General features: G+C 42.6%; 1 long non-coding RNA gene across 1 annotated transcript in view; it reads left to right on the top strand.

The window, feature by feature from the left end:
• The first annotated feature begins 307 nt into the window (after positions 1 to 307).
• Positions 308 to 20,658, top strand: part of LOC102900151 — a 201,275-nt gene continuing 180,924 nt past the window's right edge. The window contains exon 1 of the long non-coding RNA XR_006592191.1: positions 308 to 1,512. This is a non-coding gene — a long non-coding RNA (uncharacterized LOC102900151). The remainder of the gene's footprint in view (positions 1,513 to 20,658) is intronic.

Below are 20,658 nucleotides of genomic sequence, written 5' to 3'. Positions count from 1 at the left end.
ATGTGCTCTGTCAGTTTCTACCCAGTTCTAACCTTCTGCAGATTTTTTTTTTAATTTTTTTTCAACGTTTTAATTTATTTTTGGGACAGAGAGAGACAGAGCATGAACGGGGGAGGGGCAGAGAGAGAGGGAGACACAGAATCGGAAACAGGCTCCAGGCTCCGAGCCGTCAGCCCAGAGCCCGACGCCGGGCTCGAACTCACGGACCGCGAGATCGTGACCTGGCTGAAGTCGGACGCTTAACCGACTGCGCCACCCAGGCGCCCCCAGATTTTTTTTTTTTTAAGGAGGACACTTGTTGAGATGAGCACTGGGTGTTATAGGGCTGAATTTAGTGAAACCTTTATTACACTATATGTTAACTAATCTGCAGTTTTATTTTTCTTTTAAAGATATATTAAGAAAAGCAATGCGATTTAAGATAGATTTAGTTTTGTTCTCTTTTAAGGGATCGGTCTTATTACCTATAGGATGCTGTAGGTCTCCAAAGACAGTGACTCAGAGTATTAGTTTTACTCTAATTCACCAAGAGGAGGGTGTGACCGTGGAGTGTTCTGAACACCAACAGGTCGTGAAATCACCAGGTTGTGTTTGTTGGATATTTAGGGTGCCCTTACTTCACTTCTCTATTTCTGGCTTCTAATTGCTAGGACACACACGGTTCCACAAAGCCAAAATGGAAAGAGACAATCTGCTTGATGAAAGTGGCTTTATCACTCTGAATGTTCAAGTCCTCTCAGTAAAGCTCAGGCATGACAACCAAGCCCAGAACGGAGTTTCCTATTTTTTTCCTCTGAGAATCTGGCTTGAAGACACTTGTATCTGCAAAGTAGAGTTTGTCTGTTACCCAGCCAGCCCTCATGAGGGACCCGTTGTGTGGCTCCTACTCACAGTCTGGTAGAATGAAGTGTACCAGAGGAAGGACCACATGGTCAAGTGGCCCTACCTTCTGTTTAAGAAAGACAATATAGTTCCGTGGATTTTAGACATTCCTTATGTAAATCCACTGCTCCTTTTCCTGTAGCGAATAAAGAGTGTTAGCCAGAGGGAGAGACTAGGGTGAGGCAGACAAGAAGTGTTCTCCTTTGTGACGATGGGAAAAGGGGGGGGGGTGAGAGCCCTGTGCCCCCCCCCCCCCCCGGTCATTGGCTTGAGTCCCTGTCCACCATTTATTAATTGTGCAACGTGGAACAATGTTTTATTTTGATCACTTAACCTCCCCAGGTCTAATTTTTCCACCTCTGTGACCTACAGAAAATATTACCTGTCTTGTGGGGTTCTTGTGAGAATTAAATTGGGTCATGTGCATAAAGTGCTCAGTTAAGTAACAGACGTGTGGTGGGTTCTCAACACAGGCCTGCTGTTCTCGTCAGTTTTCAGCAAGACACATCACTGCGCAGATTCCCAATCGTCTCCCCTAAAAACGAGGCACTTCAGTACTTCCTGGTCTAAAACAAGGATGAGAGAATTTCCCAAACTCACCTGCTCACAGAAGATTTTAAAAATGATAAGGTACTGATGGAACCAACAGTCATTCTTGAGGGTATAAATGTTTGATGAGTGATAAACACTGAGACATGTCCAAACGTGTTGAAAAGATACATCACCTAACCTGTGGTCGTCGTCTATATGGTGCATATTAACGTACTGGTTAGTGCCTCCGGCAATTCCTCGTGTCACACAGCCAGCGATCTTGGGCAATTTCTATACATTCTCTGCAAAAATACCTCATTTCTTATGGTATAATGTCACTTTCAATTGTGTACATGCATTTATATGTTTGTGTTCTCAACAATGTAATTAAGTTATATTGTAGAAGAACAATTTTCTAGCATCAATTTTATTTTTGCAAAACATCTATTCACGGGGCGTTCCACAGAAACTAATTGGCCAAACCTCATATCCTGTTACAGATCGAGCAGTGTTTTTCAAACTTTTTTTACAGAGACTCACAGCAAGAAATTCATTTTGCCTCGCAGCTGGGTGCACACACACCTACAAATGTATGTAATTGAAATAAAATATTTGGTGATAGAATACTCTCTTGTAAAGCCCCGCACCTATTCTATTCTATTCTATTCTATTCTATTCTATTCTATTCTATTCTATTCTATTCTATTCTATTCTATTCTATTCTATTCTATTCTATTCTCTAAAGTACTGCTGATCAAAGCCCACTCACTACTTTGATTTCCAGACCCACTAATGGGCAGTGCTCTCAGTTTGAAAAAGGCCCAGGGATTAAGCTAGGAAATGCGTGGTGTTTGCGGCTCTCCTTTTCCCAGGTGGGCGTACTTCTTATATTACACTTCAAGTGAATTTGAAATGGAACCTTCTCTAACCTCCAGAAAACCTATGGAGGGGGCATTACCTAGGAAGGGTCATGTTGCCGGGCCTGACGAGAGGCAGCTGCAGGCTCCCAGGCTAAAAGGAGGGAGGAAGATAAGGGGACCCACAGCTCCCTCCGAGAAAGGTCCGTGGGTGGTAGGGGGAGGGGCTGGAGGGGCCAAGAGCAACTTCCGGGGATGTCCCCTTCCGCGAGACTCACGAGACTTCAGCAGTCTGCCATCCCTGCCATCCAACCTCCTCCCACCAGCTCCTCTCCTGGCAACCAGCCCGCAGCCCCCTTTACTCAAGTGTTCTGTCTCAGCTCGAGAACCCTCCTTTCTCTGTGCCTTTCCCTTCTCAGGTCAAAAGCCTGATTCATACCGATCTGTCCTATCTTCCCCTAAAACTTTCCATACCAGCCTCCCAACGCCAAACTCAACCCCCGTACCCACCCACATGCGGGGCCTCAATAGATGCTTTACCTCTACCCATGACAGCGTTTTACTTTCCCCATTGTAACATGCACTGCACTGCATTTAATTGTTTTTCTTTTCCACTAGACTATAGACTCCTCCAAGAGTCCAGGGACCTATCTCTTTGTATTATTTTATCTCTGCTTCCTACTACACGCCTTCACCTTGTGTAGTAGGTGTTGTGTTCAAGTTGTGTTCACTTGTATCCTGTCCATAGTATTTGTTGAGGGAGTGAAGTCATGAACAGTACTGCCTTACTTTATAAACTGCTCACTGTGAGCCGTCTGCTGCCAACTGAACGACCTCCTTCAATCATTATATAACAAAACTGTGAGGCAGAGAGGGATGGTATGATTATTTGCTGCTTACAGACTGAGAAAACAAGGTTCAGAGAGGTGAGGAGGCTTTTCTGAAGTTGCAAACCTAGCCTGTGGAGGGCAGACCTTGAGGCTTGGACTCTAACCACAGCACGGCTCACGCACACACGGCCTCCCCACCAGCCCCATTCTCATTCACGACCTTCAAAGTCTCCAACAAAAGCCTCCCTGATTTGTCCTCATTATCGAAGGTGTCTGTTAGATGTGTGAGGTGAAGTGTGGACATGGACACAAAAGCTTGGGGTTAAGACTGGGTCTCTTTTACCAATAACAGATACTATATCCTCTGAGAATCCAAGAAGACACTGAGCACTGCAGAGGGATTTCACAAGTAGAATTTCTCCTTCAAATTTGGTTAACCCTGACATCCGATTGCATAGAATTTGGAACAAGAGTTACCTGCAGACATTAAGGAGATGAAGTGTGTTTGTGTGGACACGCATCCTGCATCAGAAAAGTTCAGATACATAAAGAGATGCTTTTGTATAATTCATGTTATTTACTAGAACGATTTTACTGGCCCTCCGAACATCATTGTGCTCTCTACTATAAATATGCATTCAGACCTTTTCCAAACCACTAGTCATTTGCCCAGCGGGCCATAAAAGCAATGTATCATGTAACCATGTATTGGGATGAAATTTCAAAAGCTCTCCATTTAGGCAGCAGGCCTTAGCGGGTTTGGGGAGCTGTAACATTATCCATTTAATTATACATTTGGACACACTGGAAAAAAAACCTGTATTATTTACACAATTGCCTGTAATATTCTCTCCAAGCTGTTAGACCTGAGTCAGAAGCCATTAGAATGCTAATCAAGAGAAGAATATGAAATATATTTCCTTGGTGCAACTGCAGCAAGTTTTCTAGACACTTTTATTTCAGCCGCATGTTTTTTCCCCGAGACCTTCTATCTGAAGAGGCCTCCCAAGGCCCTGGTGGGGGTACTAGACTGCTAATTTGGGAACACAACACAATCTGCCAATATTGTCTCTTTTTCTCAAAGACAATGTCTTGTACAAGACATGGGACCTTATATTTGAGGAGAGCCAAATTGTTGGAATGGGAAAGGTATCATATTCGGGGGAAAAAGTTGCTCAAGGATATGATCCTGTCTGGGATAGACATTGCATTAAATAGTCCCATTTAGATTAACTGCTTGAGAGACGCAGGGAGTGCGTCTTTCTGGATCCCACGCATTCTAGAGTATGGTAGAGCAGAGGGCAGGTATGTGGAAGGGAGCCCAAAGTCCTGTATTCCTTTACCAATATTTTCCAGCAGCTACAAAGCTCCATGAACTCTATGGGTGTTGGCCGAATATTCAGAACCTTGTCTTACAGGAGTACACATTGTAAGGGGAGGCAGAAAACAAAGCAGAAAATCATGCATGTTGATAAAGGGAAGCCCAGAGGTTTTCAAATGGAGACTTGCTGGCCTAGAATGTGTTCAGGGCCGCACAGGTAAGCTTCTTTTCTCTCTTGACTGTATCCAACCCACCCCAGCAAGTTGGAGTCTTGGATTTATGCCTCAGGCTCTCGTAAGCGGTCTCCCCTTTGCTCATGTTGGGGTCTATCACTTGGCTCTGCATGTGGCTTCAGTCTTTCTTTCACTCTCAGTATTCAGCTTTGTCTTTTTTATACTTCGTCTGAATAAGATTCTTAAGCTTACAGACACTTGGTGCTGCCAGACACATGGTCTGATATCGATGAGAGCAGAGGACTCGGACAGCCTCCACATCTAGTCTCTGATTTCTCTCCTCTAAGCAATGATGACTTAGAATGACATCCAGCGGCCATGCATTTGCATAATAGATGATCCCTTTGGTTATTACTTTGTTGTCACTGCTTACTGCTTGATAACGTTTCAGAATACAACTGGCATTTCCCGTATTCTCTTGACGCAAAACAGTTCCGCTGATGTGTACCGTTTAGATGGGTTGCTTCATCAAAGCATAGTGTCCTTGTGCGGACAATCTTTGGAATAGGAAAGGAGACCTGGACCAGAGATGATGATGTCAGAAACTTCTTCCCCCTTCCGCTACCACTTGCATTGCCATGGTGCTGACAGATACAGCAATAGCGCTTTCAGCAAAATGCACTGAATTTACAAGAATGGCAAATTGGCAAATGTTGACTCCTGATGGGTTTCAGAGAGGAAATAGGATTTCTGGGGAACATACTAAACATTTTATTCAGCTTAACATTAATGAAGAGAGATTTGTCATTTCACATTACACGTGGCCCTTGAGGAAATCTGAGTGGATCATGGATCTTCCTGGAAACTTCTTTGAACTTGAGTAGTTTCTTGCCAACGTTGAGCTTTACTTTTGTAGGTACTTCAGGGCTTTGAAAATCAATCGGTGAACCATTAAGTGGATCTTACCATTCTGTAACCAACATGATATAATGGAAATAATCTAAGAAATCTTCCAAGACTCTGTTTTCTCCTCTATATCCAAAGAATAGTAATAACTGCCTTGCAAGGTGGAATAAAATGAGATGACCTCTGTAAAGCACTAAGTCGGGTTCTTGTATGTAGAGAAAGCATTAAATGTGTGGCCCTGTTAGAAATATGCTGTGCTCATCTAGTGGAGTGCTGGGCCCACAACATTCCATTGCCCACTACAGAAGGTGATTCTGCTGTCTAACGTACTTTCTCCTAACTCTGCTCCAAACAAGACAAGGAAGGAAGGATGGGAGGAAGGAAGCCGGGAAGGAAAGAAGAAAGGGGAGGAAAGAATTAGACGACAAAAAGAACAGAGAGGGTATTTGAAAGTGTGTGAAAGGTCACGTTTCTTTGCACAGGAATCTATTCTGCCTGTCTCTGGGGCTCCCGGGCCAGGCTGGCCTGCCATGGGGATCCGAACTCTGGTGTTTATTTATGCGATCCTCACTTCAACTGGCAGCCGCTCCAGTCCAGAAATTTTATGGCAGGAAGTATAAAGTGCTGTTGGATCCGGGTGCTTTAGAGCCCTGGGTAGAATTGTTCCTTCTTAAAAAAAGAAAAAGAAAAAAGTAAGAGGGTGACAATCAGCTAAGGACTATTAAGCTTCATGGCCTTGCTCTTATCACATTGCGTCTACTCTTACCAGTTCTTAATCACTACAGTGTAATCACATCTTTAAAATTTATTGAGACAATTAGAAGCAAACAGTTCTTTTGACCCCCAGCACTTTGAAAGTCACGTGATGCTACGAGAGAAAGCGGAGCCATGAGACTAGCAAGGTGTTTGCACATGAATGTCCATTTTAGATTCCAATGTGCCATGGGGAAAGGGGAACCGGGTTGCAGGGCCGAGCAGCTAGGATTCTGGTCTCAGCTTTTCCTTTTGTTCTTCTTAAAAAAATTGTTTTAAACACTTATTTATTTTTGAGAGACAGTGAGAGACAGAAAATGAGTAGGGGAGGGGCAGAGAGAGAGAGGAGGAGACACAGAACCTGAAGCAGGCTGCAGGCTCTGAGCTGCCAGCACAGAGCCCGACACGGAGCTCAAACGCAAGAATCACTAGATCATGACCTGAGCGGTAGTCGGACGCTTAACCGACCGAGCCACCCAGGCTCCCCTCAGCTTTTCCTTCAGATTATGCTGTGATCTTAGGGCTACATTTCAGCTTTCCTGAGCCCTGATGTGCTCATGTGTAAAATGGGAATGGATCGGAGTTCCCTTCTATCTCAAAACCTTTTTTTGGGGAAAGAAAAGAAAGAACCTCTTTTGGGTTTTTGAAAACACATGCTTTGCTTGAGGTCACTGCCTACACTGTTGACCTCATACTTTACAGGCCACTGCTGTGTCCGCAGCCTCAGCTAGATAGGCAGTGGCCTGTGTGACTTCTTTCCTATATTATAGTCAAGTCACAGCCAATTGGACAACAAGGGTGAGTACCTGACTGAAAAGTGGTCCATAGATTGGGAGGCCGGTGACCTAGATCCTGCATGACATGGTGCTAGTTGGAAGTCCAGGATTAGGAAAATGATAGCAGGACTGACTCACTTGGAAGCTGAACCCAAAGACTGTGAGGTCAATTCAGGATTGTATAGACAGTGTGATTCCCAGATAAGCTATAGTCATGGCAGAGCTGGCTGGTAGTGAGGATCTAACAGAACAGGTAGGTAGAAGCCAGGAGAGATGCTATGATTGGGCTTTTATGTGAACTTTGGGACACATACATGTTTGCATACACACACACACACACACACACACACACACACACACACACAGGATTATTTTAGGACCCAATTCTAGTCTGCTTAGTGCTCAGAGTTTAGGAGTAAAGGCTCTGAAGTTGTGCTACCTGAATTGAAATTCTAGCTGTGTAACGTTGGGTAAGTTATTTAACCTCTCTGGGCCTTGCTTTTCCCACAGGTAAAGGGGAACTGGAAAGGAAAGTAGCCCCATTCCTGTGCGATTGTGGATAAAGTGCTTAGCGTAATTCATGGAACATAATAATAGCTTGATCTCAGAGCTATTATTATTGTTTTATTCATTACGTATGTATTTACCCCAACAATAAATCCCTTTTCTTGAGGTAACACACCTAGCAACATCTTAACTAAAATCATCTCCCATTCTTCCAGTGTGGGATGCTTTCTTTCCTCCATGAGGCCTTCGTTGATTACCATAGTCCCATTTTCATGTCTGCTGAATTTTGTCTGCATACAGACAGGACTTTGTAGATGAAGGCTTTAGACTCACAGACCTGGGTTTGAATTCCAGCTCTGCCTATCTACCAGCTGGTCTTCAGCAGGTCACTGAATCTCTTTGATCCTCAGGAAAAAAACCTGAAGATGAGAGATGATGGTGTATATTAAGTTTCAAATTCAGATTCAAATTCAGAATTTGGGGGGTGCCTGGGTGGCTCAGTTGGTTGAGCTTCTGACTTCAGCTCAGGTCACGATCTCTTGGTTCATGAGTTCGAGCCCCACATCAGGCTTGCCGCTGACAGCGCAGAGCCCACTTCGGATCCTCTGTCTCCCTCTCTCTGCCCCTCCCCCTGTGCTCTCTCTCAAAAATAAATAAACATTAAAAAAAAAAAAAGAATTCAGAGTTTGGTGGTCAAGGTCAGGGCTTGGACAATAACCTAGATTTACCTTTCAAACATGATGCTCATCCATATCTCAGTGGACACTGTATATTAGGAAAAATTTTTCTTTTTACCTGGTTGCATTGGTGAAGGGTAGATGTAACTACTCCTTAGAAAACACTTTGTTGAGTGTGTGGAATAGAGGATGCTGGGGGCAGAGCAATCTGGGGTGGGGGGGGGGTCTAGGCAGACAGATGGGAAAACATCACCAACAGCCTGAGTGTTTGTATTCAGCCTATACTGAATGTCATGCTTCCATTGTGTTCATCATCAAGAGCCTTGGAGATGACACTCACCGGGTTTTTCCTCTTTTTGGAGGCCAGCTTGTGTAAACAAATGGGCTATAGACCAACTCAGTGACCTTGAGCAGATGTTCTCACCTCTGTAAGCTTCTATTTCCTCATATGTGGAATGAAGATGGTAATAATTACCTGCCTTATAGGAGCTTAAGTAATATAATGCATGTGGCTCATAGTAAGTAGTTAAAATATATGCTTTTTTTTATTGTCATTACCCATGTAAGATCATAGTTATGAGTGAAGAGGGATGATTAACCTACAGTAGAGGCATAAGTAGGAAGAGGGTAGGTGGGTTGGGGCCCAAATGCCTGTGAAGAGGTGTCCGGGCAGAGGTCACAGTGTGTGCACAGTTTGGAGGGATGGATTAGCATAGTGTGTTGAGGGATCTCTATTTTATACGCTAGAGCTCAGGATGTGTGCTGAGGGCATAAGAGAAGAAGAGACAGAGAATGGGGGCCAGGATCAGCCTTTGGTTGCCAACATTTAAAAAGAATGTTTATTTATTTATTTTGAGAGGGAGAGAGAGAGAAAGAGAGCATGCATGAATGAGCACGAGAGGTGCAGAGAGAAGGATAGAGAGAGAATCCCAAGCAGGCTCTTCACGGTCAGTGCAGAACCCGATGTGGAGCTTGAACCCACGCACCATGAGATCATTACCTGAGCCAAAACCAAGAGTCACTCGCTCAACCAACTGAACCACTCAGGTGCCCTGGTTGCCAAATTTTTCAAGTCACATGAGTCCCTTCTGCTTATTTGCTCATGTAGGAAGTGTTTCCAGTATTCACGTTCTTAGGCTGCCCCTGACTTGCTGTTCAGTGTCCCATGGATCACTTAAACTCTGAGGCACAGGCCACCGAAGGGCCACAATGTTCTGCTGCTTTATGGGGTTATTGCCCCCAGAACTACATGTTAAGCCAACTACCAAATGGTATACTAATATGTTATTTACTCATAAAGCAGATGTATGTGTTTGAAATGATAGTAATGATACAAATTCCATAATAGCGAGCATCTTTTGAATATTTGCTATGTGCTATTGAAATGAACACTTTAATCTTTACAACAACTCTATGAGATAAGTCTTAACTGTTATTCCCACTTTACAGATGAGATAATTGAGCCTTAGGATGGTTAAGAAAACTGCCTACAGTCACAAAATTCACAAATAATACAGTTGAAATTTGAATGTGGGTTAATTTGAGTGCTTGGGTTGGACATGCTAAGGAAACAACAAGATTTGGAACCTGGACGTTCTGAAAAATATACAGAAAATGTCTATGAACATACAGGGAGAGGCCTAATGCCATCGAGACACATCCAGCCAAACAGCCAGATATTTGTAAAATGACTGATTAGTAACTGCTAACTTGAGTAAATGTCACCTTGTATATTATTTTATTATCCTTTATCCCTTCATATCCTTCATATTGGCTTTCAAATATAACCACAGGAATAAGAATGTTATATATGGCCATTTAAGGTAGAGTCATAATTTCTGTGTTACAGAGGAGAAAATGGCACTTAAAATAGGATCTTCTCAAGGTCACATGGGTGGCCAGTGACTGACCCAGGATCTGAGCCCCGATTCCAAGCCTCTTTCCACCACAGTGTTCAGCTTCCCCCGAAAGTCGTGATCACAAAAAGCCCCATTCTCAGGGTCAAACACCTCCGTTTCTCCAATTCCCAAATTTTCGTTTGAAAGTAATACCATCTCCACTCTGCTGAAAGCTGATACCACCACTTTCCAAATGGGAGAATTAAATTCATTACTAACGCTTAAAACCCAATTCAGGTATGCTCAGCTACGAACCCAGGCGCTGAAGTGAGACACCTATAATCATCTCTTTATTGTTTGCTCATTTTATGGGGCCCTCCCCTCCCCTCCCCCTCCCTGCCTGCCATCAGGAATTCACATCGTGGAGGCTCCTTTGCGGCAGCATGGGCAAGCATCTCAATTTCCAAACATCTGGCTGGTTTCAATCAATGAGGCTCTAAACACGCCGCTCCTGGGGCTACGGTGGTAGTGGCGGGAGAGCCGGATTAGGATGCAGATCCGATCCAGTAATAAGCAATATAAGTAATAAGCCCAGAGTTCTTTTGTTCATGAAAACTTAGATTTATGCTACCAAGCCTGGGCTGGAGGGAGGAAAAAAAGGAAAACAAAGCCTTGCTCAGTCGGCTAAGGGGCTGACAAGCAAGCCTAGTAAAGTGGGGAATGTCTGCTACGTCCCCCAAACCAAAATTCTACTTAGTGACTTCAAGAGAACAGAATCGGGGCAGGAATTAGATATCCAGAGCAGGGGAAGCGTGTCTGTTCTGAGAGAGGGCATAACAGTAAGTTCTTTTATTTGAATAGTACTTTAGAGTTAACAAATGTTTTCCACACACGTGGAGAGAGGGGAAGGAGCAGGGAGTCTACGGCCAAACCACTGGGTTCAAATGCAGCTCTTCCCCAATTATAAGCCGAGTGAAATTGAGCAAGTCACCTCCCTGTTGGGTAATTTTCCTGGGAATGATAAATGCTGCTACTGCCTTCCTGTTAGGACTTTTGTAAGGATTAAATAAGATAATGCATATAAGGCGTGTTTAGAGCATGCCTGCTACATAATAAATGCTACTTAAGTGTTTGCCATTACTGTTTTATTTGTTCTTTACACGTGGCCTGAAAAGAAAGTAGACGTTATCTCCGTTGGAAAAAAACAGAAGCTCAAAGTGGTTAAGAAGTTTATTCAAGATTATCCCAGTTAATAAGATACAGAGCTAGGGCCCAAACCCGGTTTCCATGCTTTTCTTCAGTCTCTCATCCTTCCATTTATTTATTCCTTCATTCATTGTGAATGTGCCAGCCACTCTGTTAGGAACCCAGAGATGAAATTTGACACAGATGTTTCCTGAAGGACCTCAGAGGCTAATGATTACTGCAAAACACCTGATATTAAGGCATTGCTCGGGGAAACCTATAAGTGAGTTTGGGGGAAATTTTCAATTACTAGTAAGCTTTCCTAGATGTTACTAAGCCAAGCATTCTCAAACTTGTTCAAGTCTTGGAATAAGTATCAGTCAGCCCTCCCGCTGCGGGTTAAGTGAGATGATAAAGCACGTCCCAATCTTACTTGAGCATTGTGTCCTTTTTTCCTTTTTAATGTTTTTATTTGTTTCTGAGACAGAGAGAAACCGAGCATGAGCAGGGGAGGGGCCGAGAGAGGGGGAGACACAGAATCCGAAGCAGGCTCCAGGCTCCGAGCTGTCAGCACAGAGCCCGACGTGGGGCTTGAACTCAGCAGCCGTGAGATCATGACCTGAGCTGAAGTCGGACGCTTAACCGACTGAGCCACCCGGGTGCCCTGCATCCTTTTTTCTGAGAATACCGATAACATCCTACAGATAGCCTGCAAGACACCGCCGTGGGAAATGACCTTGTTTTTTGGGATTTTTTAAAAATTGGCTTACATTTTTCCTGCTAGCTGTGCCTGAGGAAGGGAAGTCGGCAGTGATTGACGTAGTGGGCCTGTAGCTGTATCCTGCCCAGTCGTGGGTAAAGGCGACTGGATGTTTGTCAGTGTTGAGGGTCTGTGAGCTGTGAGTGTATACTAAAACCAGCCATCTGATGAATTTTTAAAAAGAGTTATTAAATGCCTCTTACATGCTAAGTATTGTTCTAGGCTCTGCGGAAACCAGTGAGTAAGCCAGACAAGACCTGTCCTCTCACAGAACTTCTATTTTAGTGGAGTGACAGATAATTAAAAAAATAAACACAATAATCTAAAATAGTAATATATGCTATAAAGGCTGGAAAAGAATGCTATTACTGCTACTGCTAAAATGTTAATAGTGATAATTATAGCCAACAAGAGAGAGATAACTATAGAATAAGCAGCAGTTCATTCTTCATTCACTTATCACAAGTCTTTTGTCAGCTGTTAATAGGAGAACCTATTAACAGCTCTTAGACTAGTTTTATGTAGGCTATGCTTTGGAAAACATTGGTATTCATTTCAAGCAAACAGTCCTCAAGTATGGCTTTCAGCATGCCTGCCCGTAACATTTACAGGGCCCAGGACAAGAGTACAAATAGAGGCCCACATACCAGGTGTCTAAATATTTAAATGTTACAACCCAAGTTAATGAACTTTTAAATCTATCTTCCTACCTTGACAAATACAATGTCATAACAATCTGGAAGGCCAGGTTTGGATTTGGAACACTTAGCATCTTGGATTTTTGCTCTGGAAGGTGGTAGCCTGGGGAGAATTAGCTCCTGAGAACCACCCTGTTTCTTGTTTCATCCCCACAAACAGTAAGCAGCTTTGCACAAAAGATGTGGGCCCTGGCCACGAACAGCCGTCCCTTGAACATCACTTGGCATGGGTCTCAGGAAGTATGTTCCAGAAATTGCAGAGTTCTGGGGGTCCAGCAAACAAAGAAACATATAGTACAGATATAATGATTCCGTTATTTTCAAAGTCACTTCCAACTCTAACATTGCAGGCTTAGGTTTCAGTACTGGTTTGGATGATCTGAAACCTGTAAAATATTGATATTGGGTACAATGTATTGATATCCATGTACAAGATGTTTTGTCTGGAAAGAAGCATGTCTTGGTGGAACTTCCAGATAATGGCATAGGAAACACAAAGAATTGCGAAATATATAGACATGTCTTGGCAATAATAATATTAATTGATCACATAAGGTTCTCAAATCCAAACAGATGTCAAAACTTCAGAGCAGGTAAGAGTAACCAAGTTCAGAATTACAGGCAAAACATTTCCCTTCCTGGGACTTCAGTTTCCCCTGTGAAAATTGCAAGTTTTGGATTCTAAATTCCTTTCTAGCACATTCTTCTATGATTTTATGATGTGATCTGCAAGAGATTTTCTCTTGAATAGAAAGCAGGGATATTTATTAAGGGGAAGGGTCTGCACAATGAGATGTTTACCAAGAGCAATAATTATATATTATGTTCCAGTTCTTTACAGCTTATGTAAAAGGTTTTTGAATGCATTATCTCATTGAATTTTCATTCCCAGTCTGCAATGCTGGTATTTTTTTTTTTCTCCATTTGCCACTGAAGAAAACGATAAGTGAATTACCCACAATCTCTCAGCCTCTGAGTGGCGGAGCTAGGTCTCAAATGCATATTATGGCCTTTAATTTTAAAGTGGGTGTGCAGGTTTTAAACCACTGCATTCGGGAAAAATGGTCTTGCAGGTGTGAAATCCATTCTTTCTGAAGGAAGAGAGGGATAAAACCCAGCAAGCATAGACACGTCTCCTATGACTCATTAGTCAACTTAAAGAGAACCTTTACTGCAGACAGGAAAGCATTATTGCTGCTGCTTACCAGCCCGACACACATGATGCTCGTGCCCTCGCTGCGGCATTGTCTCGTTTTGCCCTAGACATCTAGGCTCTGGAATAATGCAGCCAGTGGGACACTTTGCCAGCACATATGTTGTAAAATGCTTAGAAGCTGAGAGCGTGTCTCTGAGTTGCGCCTCTGTTTCCATCCCTTAAACAGATTGTGTGCACAGCCTGGCCCGTTGCCCGTGGCATTCTACCTGCCGCAACGGGAAAGGCAGAGTCTAAAAGGGGAAGAAAGGGAAGCTCCATTGTACAGAATACTGTCCCGAGTGCATGCTCTGAGAGATTCACGCCAGGCAGAGAACACAAAATACTCCAACAAATTAGCGTCGATGGTGAGTGGTGAAAATGGAAGAGGGGGACATATTGCAGGAAGCACTAAATGCACAAAGCATTACAAAGGAAGCGGACCGGATTTGCACATTCACTGGGAAGGAGTCAAATGAAAGACAGTAAATCGGAACAGGAGGAGGGAAGACTGCTAAGTTAATCAAACGGAAACACACATTTTTAGGGAGAAAATCTTGTTTGTGTTCATCCACAAATGATGGCTGACAGGGACATACCTGTGTCCCCACCACACTGCTTCTTGGCAGTCAGTGCACGCGGATCTGTCTTTTTCTGCTCCTTCCCTTAGTATCTGTATGACCGTGGGTCACTTAATTAAACTTTTAGGTCTTACTTTGTTTGTAAAAATGGGGATGATTAGGTTTTTTGTGATTATCGTGTCCTGCATTAAATGCAAACTGGCTTAGGTCAGTGTTTGGAACGTAGTAGGTGTTTAACTGCATTACAGTAGCTGCCATAATCAGAATCACCATCATTAATTTATATTTCCATAATTTTTTAAAGTTCATTTATTTTGAGAGAGAAAAAGAGTGTGTGTGCACATAGTGGGGAGGGGCAGAGAGACGGGGAGAGAGAGAGAGAGAGAGAGAGAAACTCCAAGCAGGCTCCACACTGTCAGCACAGAGCCTGACATAGGGCTTGATCTCATGAACCATGAGATCATGACCTGAGCTGAAATCAAGAATCAAACAGCTAACTGACTGAGCCACCCAGGTGCCCCTATATTTCCATCCTTAATAAGTAACACAGCATCTTCAGTGGATGTTGAATGCACTTGTTACATTTTTTAAGATCAGATTTAGTGGGGAAGAATTTTCATACAATACAACACACTCACTGCAAGTATAAACTTCAATTATTTAAAAATATTTTTTTAATGTTTATTTATTTTTGAAAGAGACAGAGAGACAGAGAGACAGAGCATGAGCAGGGGAGGGGCAGAGAGAGAGAGAGGGAGAAAGAGGGAGGAAGACACAGAATCTGAAGCGGGTTTCAGTCTCTGAGCTGTCAGCACAGAGCTGGATGTGGGGCTTGAACCCACGAACCATGAGATCATATCCTGAACTGAAACCAGGTGCCCCTAAACTTCAATTACTTTTGATAAATATATATACTCCCATAATCACCACTACGATGAAAATAGAGGATTTCTTATATCCTGAAGTGTTCTCTGATGTCCCTTGCCAGTCACTACCCCTCAACTCGCAGCCAGGCGGTTACTCATCTGATTTCTATCACTGTAGTGTATTGTACCTTTGTTATTTCCTTTTAAAAAAAAAAAACTTATTCCAGGTTTAATTTATACTTTTTTATCTAGCTCTCTCGTGTGTACATTTAGATAGGTGACTTTAGTGCTTTCTTCCAATACTACCATTTAAAGCTAATGTTTTTTCCCTTGAAGCACTACTTTAGATGCATCTCAAAAATTTGATACGTTTTAATTTTCATCTAGTTTAAAATATCTTATAATTTACCTTTTTCTTTATTCTTCAATCTGTGGTTGTTGTTTGTTTTGTTTTAGTAATGCACTGTTTATTTCCCAAACACATGGCAATTTTTTTTAAGTTTTATTTTAATTCCAGTTAACATACAGGGTGATATTAGTTTCAGGTGTACAATATATTGATTCAACAATTCCATACATCACCCAGTGCTCATCAGGACAAGTGCACTATCTAGTCCCCATCACCTATTTGTTCCATTACCTCCCCCGCTCCCACCTCCCCTCTGGTAACCATCACTTTGTTTTCTATAGTTGCTAGAGTCTGTTTCTTGGTTCATGGCTTTTTTTTTTCTTTTTTCTGCCTTCGTTTGTTTTGTTTCTCTTTTTTTGATGTTTACTTATTTTAAGAGAAAGAGCCAGCACGAGTGGGGGAGGGGCAGAGAGAGAGGGAGAGAGAGAGAATCCCAAGCAGACCCCACACTCAGTGCAGAGCCTGATACAGGGTTTGATGGATTATAACCTGAGCCTGAATCAAGAGCCAGGCACGCAACTGACCGAGCCACCCAGGTGCCCCTCATTTGTTTTGTTTCTTAAATTCTACATATGAGTGAAATCATGTGGTAGTTATCTTTTCTCTGGCTGACTTATTTCACTTAGCATAATGCCCTCTAGATGAATCCATGTTGTTGCAAATGACAAGATTTCATTCTTTTTTATGGCCGAGTAATAATCCATTGTGTATATCTGCTACATCTTCCTTATCCATTCATCGTTTATCCATGGACACTCGGGCTGTTTCCATAGTCTGGCTATTGTTGATAATGCTGCTATAAATATCGGAGTGCGTGTATCTCCTCAGGCAAGGAAAACAAAAGCAAATATTAACTATTGGGACTTCCTCAAAATAAAAAACTTACGTACAGTGAAAGAAACAATCAACAAAACTGAAAGGCAACCTACAGAATGGGAGAAGATATTTGCAAATGACATATCTGATAAGGGGTAGTGTCCAAAAAATCTAGAGTTTATAAAACTCAACATCCCCCAAATGATTAACCCAAATAAAAATTGGAATTTTCAATATATCTTTTTGATAATAATTTCTGTTTTAATTCTCTTGCCACCCTGGCCTGTTTGAACTGTAGCATCCATCTTTTCAACCCAGTAGGAGTGTCATGTTCTCTCTGGGTGCTCTTTCTTATGCTGCATTCCGGAAAGTACAACCGACTAAAAATTGGGAGCAATTGTGGGGCTCAGATATTTTGTTTCCCTCCTCATGGGGATCACATGGGGATTCTGCTAATTGGAATAAGCCGCTTATTGCTTGTCAAATGGGAAGAATTGTCTGAGGGGTCAAGGGAGCTTAAAAAAATCTTTGGCACAATGTATATGACCCAGTCCAGTGCTTAGCACATAGTACAGCTTCCATGGATCCTTGACAGATTGAACCTGAATAAGAAAATATCATTTAGAACCTATATATGGTGTCTGACTCCCTTATCTTTGAGGTCAGGAAAACCCAGCTGTCCCAGTTCATCAGAGAGTAGTAGGATCAGGACTACAGAACAGGTGTCTTGATCTCCCTACCTTAATGGACACACTAATGAAGGAAAGCTCTTTTTCTTGGATGTCAGGAGGGGATTAGGCACTCCAACATCTACATTCATAAAGTTAAATGTGTGATCTGGAAAAGTCTTAGTAAGGAGGGTTTTTAAAATTATTTTAATGTTTATTTATTTTTTGAGAGAGAGAGAAAGAGTGTGAGTGGTAAAGGAACAGAGAGAGAGAGGGAGACACAGAATCTGAAGGAGGCTCCAGGCTCCAAGCTGTCAGCACAGAGCCTGTCTCAGGGCTCGAACTCACGAATGGTGAGATCATGACCTGAACTCAAGTCAGCCACTTAACCAACCGAACCACCCAGGCACCCCTAGTTGTGAGGTTTCTGAAAGGAGCATCTGCTCCTCACTGAATGTCAGTGGTAATGCAGAGGGGAATGAATAAGCTGCCAGGTCCCAGAGACCTGAACTTAGTTAACTTTTCATTTCAAGCCTCTGTTTGGGCCTACGGTGTTTAGGAATAAAATGTAGGTCTTAGAGTAAAGCACCCCAAGATCCACATCTCATGTACTAAGTATTCAACCACGACTTACAGCTTCTTTTCTCTAAGCTCTGGTTGCCTTCTGCATGATAAGGAACATACTCATCTCTGAAGGTTTTGATATAAATACAGCACTTAAGAAAATTCCGTATAAAATGGCAACGGCCCCACTAGTTGGCCCCCAAACAAAAGATGGGCCCAGGATTACGTTTAGATGGGTAGACAGTTTAGTACAATGTTAAAATTTAGGAGTCAGGCGGATGTGGGTTTGAATCCCCATTCTGCCACGTGCAGTGTTGTGACATGGAGAAGTTGCTTGACCTCTGAATAGAAGTCAGAATTGACTGGATTGTGCCCGGTAGTGGACACGCTGATGCATTTCCCAGATCCCTTTTTAGGACTGAAGAGCTTATTTTTCCAGCTGCTGGGAGTGGTCACGGCTGATGGCCCTCAGCTGTCAGTCCTCTCCAGGATTTGCCCTTGGCTGGAAGTCACCTCACCCAACATCACAACTTCCTCCTGGGGGCAGCTTTCATTCACTGACTAACTGGTTTGAAGGCATAAAGCTGTGCCCCCCCCCCCCCCGCCCCGTCTCCGTCTCCCATTTTGGACAACTGTAAGAGATCATTACAACTTCAGAACTTCTGGTGAGTCAGCTGCGCCCTCGTGGTGGCTGGATCGTAGCCCGTCGGCCCTCACTGCCCGGTTCTGATTCTTCCCCTTGTCCCACGGGTTTATTTGGAGAGCATTCCCCAACTAGTGTCCTGCACGCCAACCTTGTTCTCAGACGCTTTCCAAGAAAGCAGACCTGTAAATGACCCCCAGATCGGAGCAGCTAAACGGAAGTATTCATCTACGTAGTTCACCAGAGGGTTTTCCTCCACATGGTCACTTGGTGATTTAGGCTGATGAGGTTCTGTCTTTGTCCCGTGGCATCTGGAATAAACGGACTCCAGTTATAAGTCTCTCCGGAGCTGGAGGAGCTTCTGTGAACTGGCCTGAAGGGACCGTGATCCTTCCACACAGACCCAGGGCAGGCTGGGAACAAGTTGAGTCCACAGGCACTTCAGTGGTCAGCTTGAGATAGACTCTTCTAGGGTGACAGAGGTCATAAATCGGTAGGAGCGGAGGGTCAGGGAAGTGTTTTTCTTTTGATTTGTAAATTTTTTGTTTTTTGCCACATTGAGCCATTCTTCTAACATTTTTAGGGGTTTTGCCATATTTTCAATGTCCCCCTAAATAGTTATTATTTAAAGAAATATCCTTATATTTATAAGAGTACTGTGAAAAGAAGACCAGAATTATTGTGTGAAGGTATGACATAAAAAAAAATACGTACCTAATATCAATAAAGTCAGTATGTTCGAACTAGAAGATGTTCCCTGCTAGAAGAGTCTGAGCGTTAAGCACACTGTTAAAAAATGATTAGCGGGGTGTCTGGGTGGCTCAGTTGGTCAAGTGTCTGACTCTTGATTTCGGTTCGGGTCATGATCTCATGGTCCTGAGATCCAGCCCTATGTCAGGTTGGGTGTGGAGCCTGCTTAAGATTCTCTTTCCCTCTCTATACCCCGCCTGCATGCAAGTGCGTGCGCTCTCTCTCTCTCTCTCTCTCTCTCTCTCTCTCTCCAAAAAAAAAAAAAAGTTGATTAGCAAATAACAGAGAGGTAAGATAGCACTAGTTCCCAACTCATACTTTCTTCTTAGCAACTGGGAGAACTGAGGGGGGAATGATGTTACTGCTGTGTTATTCAAGGTATTCTCACGTGGTCCTGGCATTCTTGTGCACCCCTAACATTAGCAATCCCAAATTTTGAGCAATGCAAAACCAAGGATCTGAACCAATGTCCACATATGACATCTTTTTTTGAGAAGTATAGAGTCTTCTTTTTTCCCAGTTTTATAGATATGTAATTGAAATATAACATTATGTAAGTTTAAGATATACAGTGTGATGATCTGATACACATTTATATTACAAAATAATTGCTGCAATAAATAAAGTTAGTTAACATGTCAATCACCTCACCTAATTACCTTTGTTTTTATGTGTGTGTGGTGACAGTATTGAAGACTCTCTGACCAAAATCTGTAAAGACCAAACTCAACACCCGAAAAAACAAATAATCCAGTGAAGAAATGGACAGAAGACATGAATAATCACTTTTCCAAAGAAGACATCCAGATGGCCAACAGACACATGAAAAGATGCTCAACATCACTCATCATCAGGAAAATACAAATCAAAACCACATTGAGATACCACCTCACATCAGTCAGAGTGACTAAAATTAACAACTCAGGAAAAAACAGATGCTGGCAAGGATGGGGAGAAACGGGAACCCTCTTGCACTGTTGGTGGGAATGCAAACAGGTGCAGCTGCTCTGTAAAACAGTGTGGAGGTTCCTCAAAAAATTAAAAATAGAATTACCCTATGACCCAGAAATTACACTACTAGGAATTTATCCAAAGGATACAGGAGTGCTGAGGCACTCCTTTGAGGCACCAAGGGGCACATGCACCCCAGTGTTTATAGCAGTGCTATCAACAATAGACAAATTATGGAAAGAGCCCAAATGTCCATCAATTGATGGGTGGATAAAGTGTGTGTGTGTTTATGTATATATATATATATACATGTATGTGTATATGTATATATATATACATGTATGTGTATATATGTGTATATATACACATATATGTATATATATACATGTATGTGTATATACATTCTTATATATACATATATATATTCTTATTTATACATATATATGTATATATACGCTTATATATATACTTATATATATACACACATATATACACTTATACACACACACACACACATATATATA

Source organism: Felis catus, chromosome F2, assembly GCF_018350175.1.
Source record: "Felis catus isolate Fca126 chromosome F2, F.catus_Fca126_mat1.0, whole genome shotgun sequence".
NCBI classification, from domain to species: domain Eukaryota; kingdom Metazoa; phylum Chordata; class Mammalia; order Carnivora; family Felidae; genus Felis; species Felis catus.
Note: the sequence above shows the minus strand (reverse complement) of the source record. Positions and strands in the feature narration are given on the sequence as shown.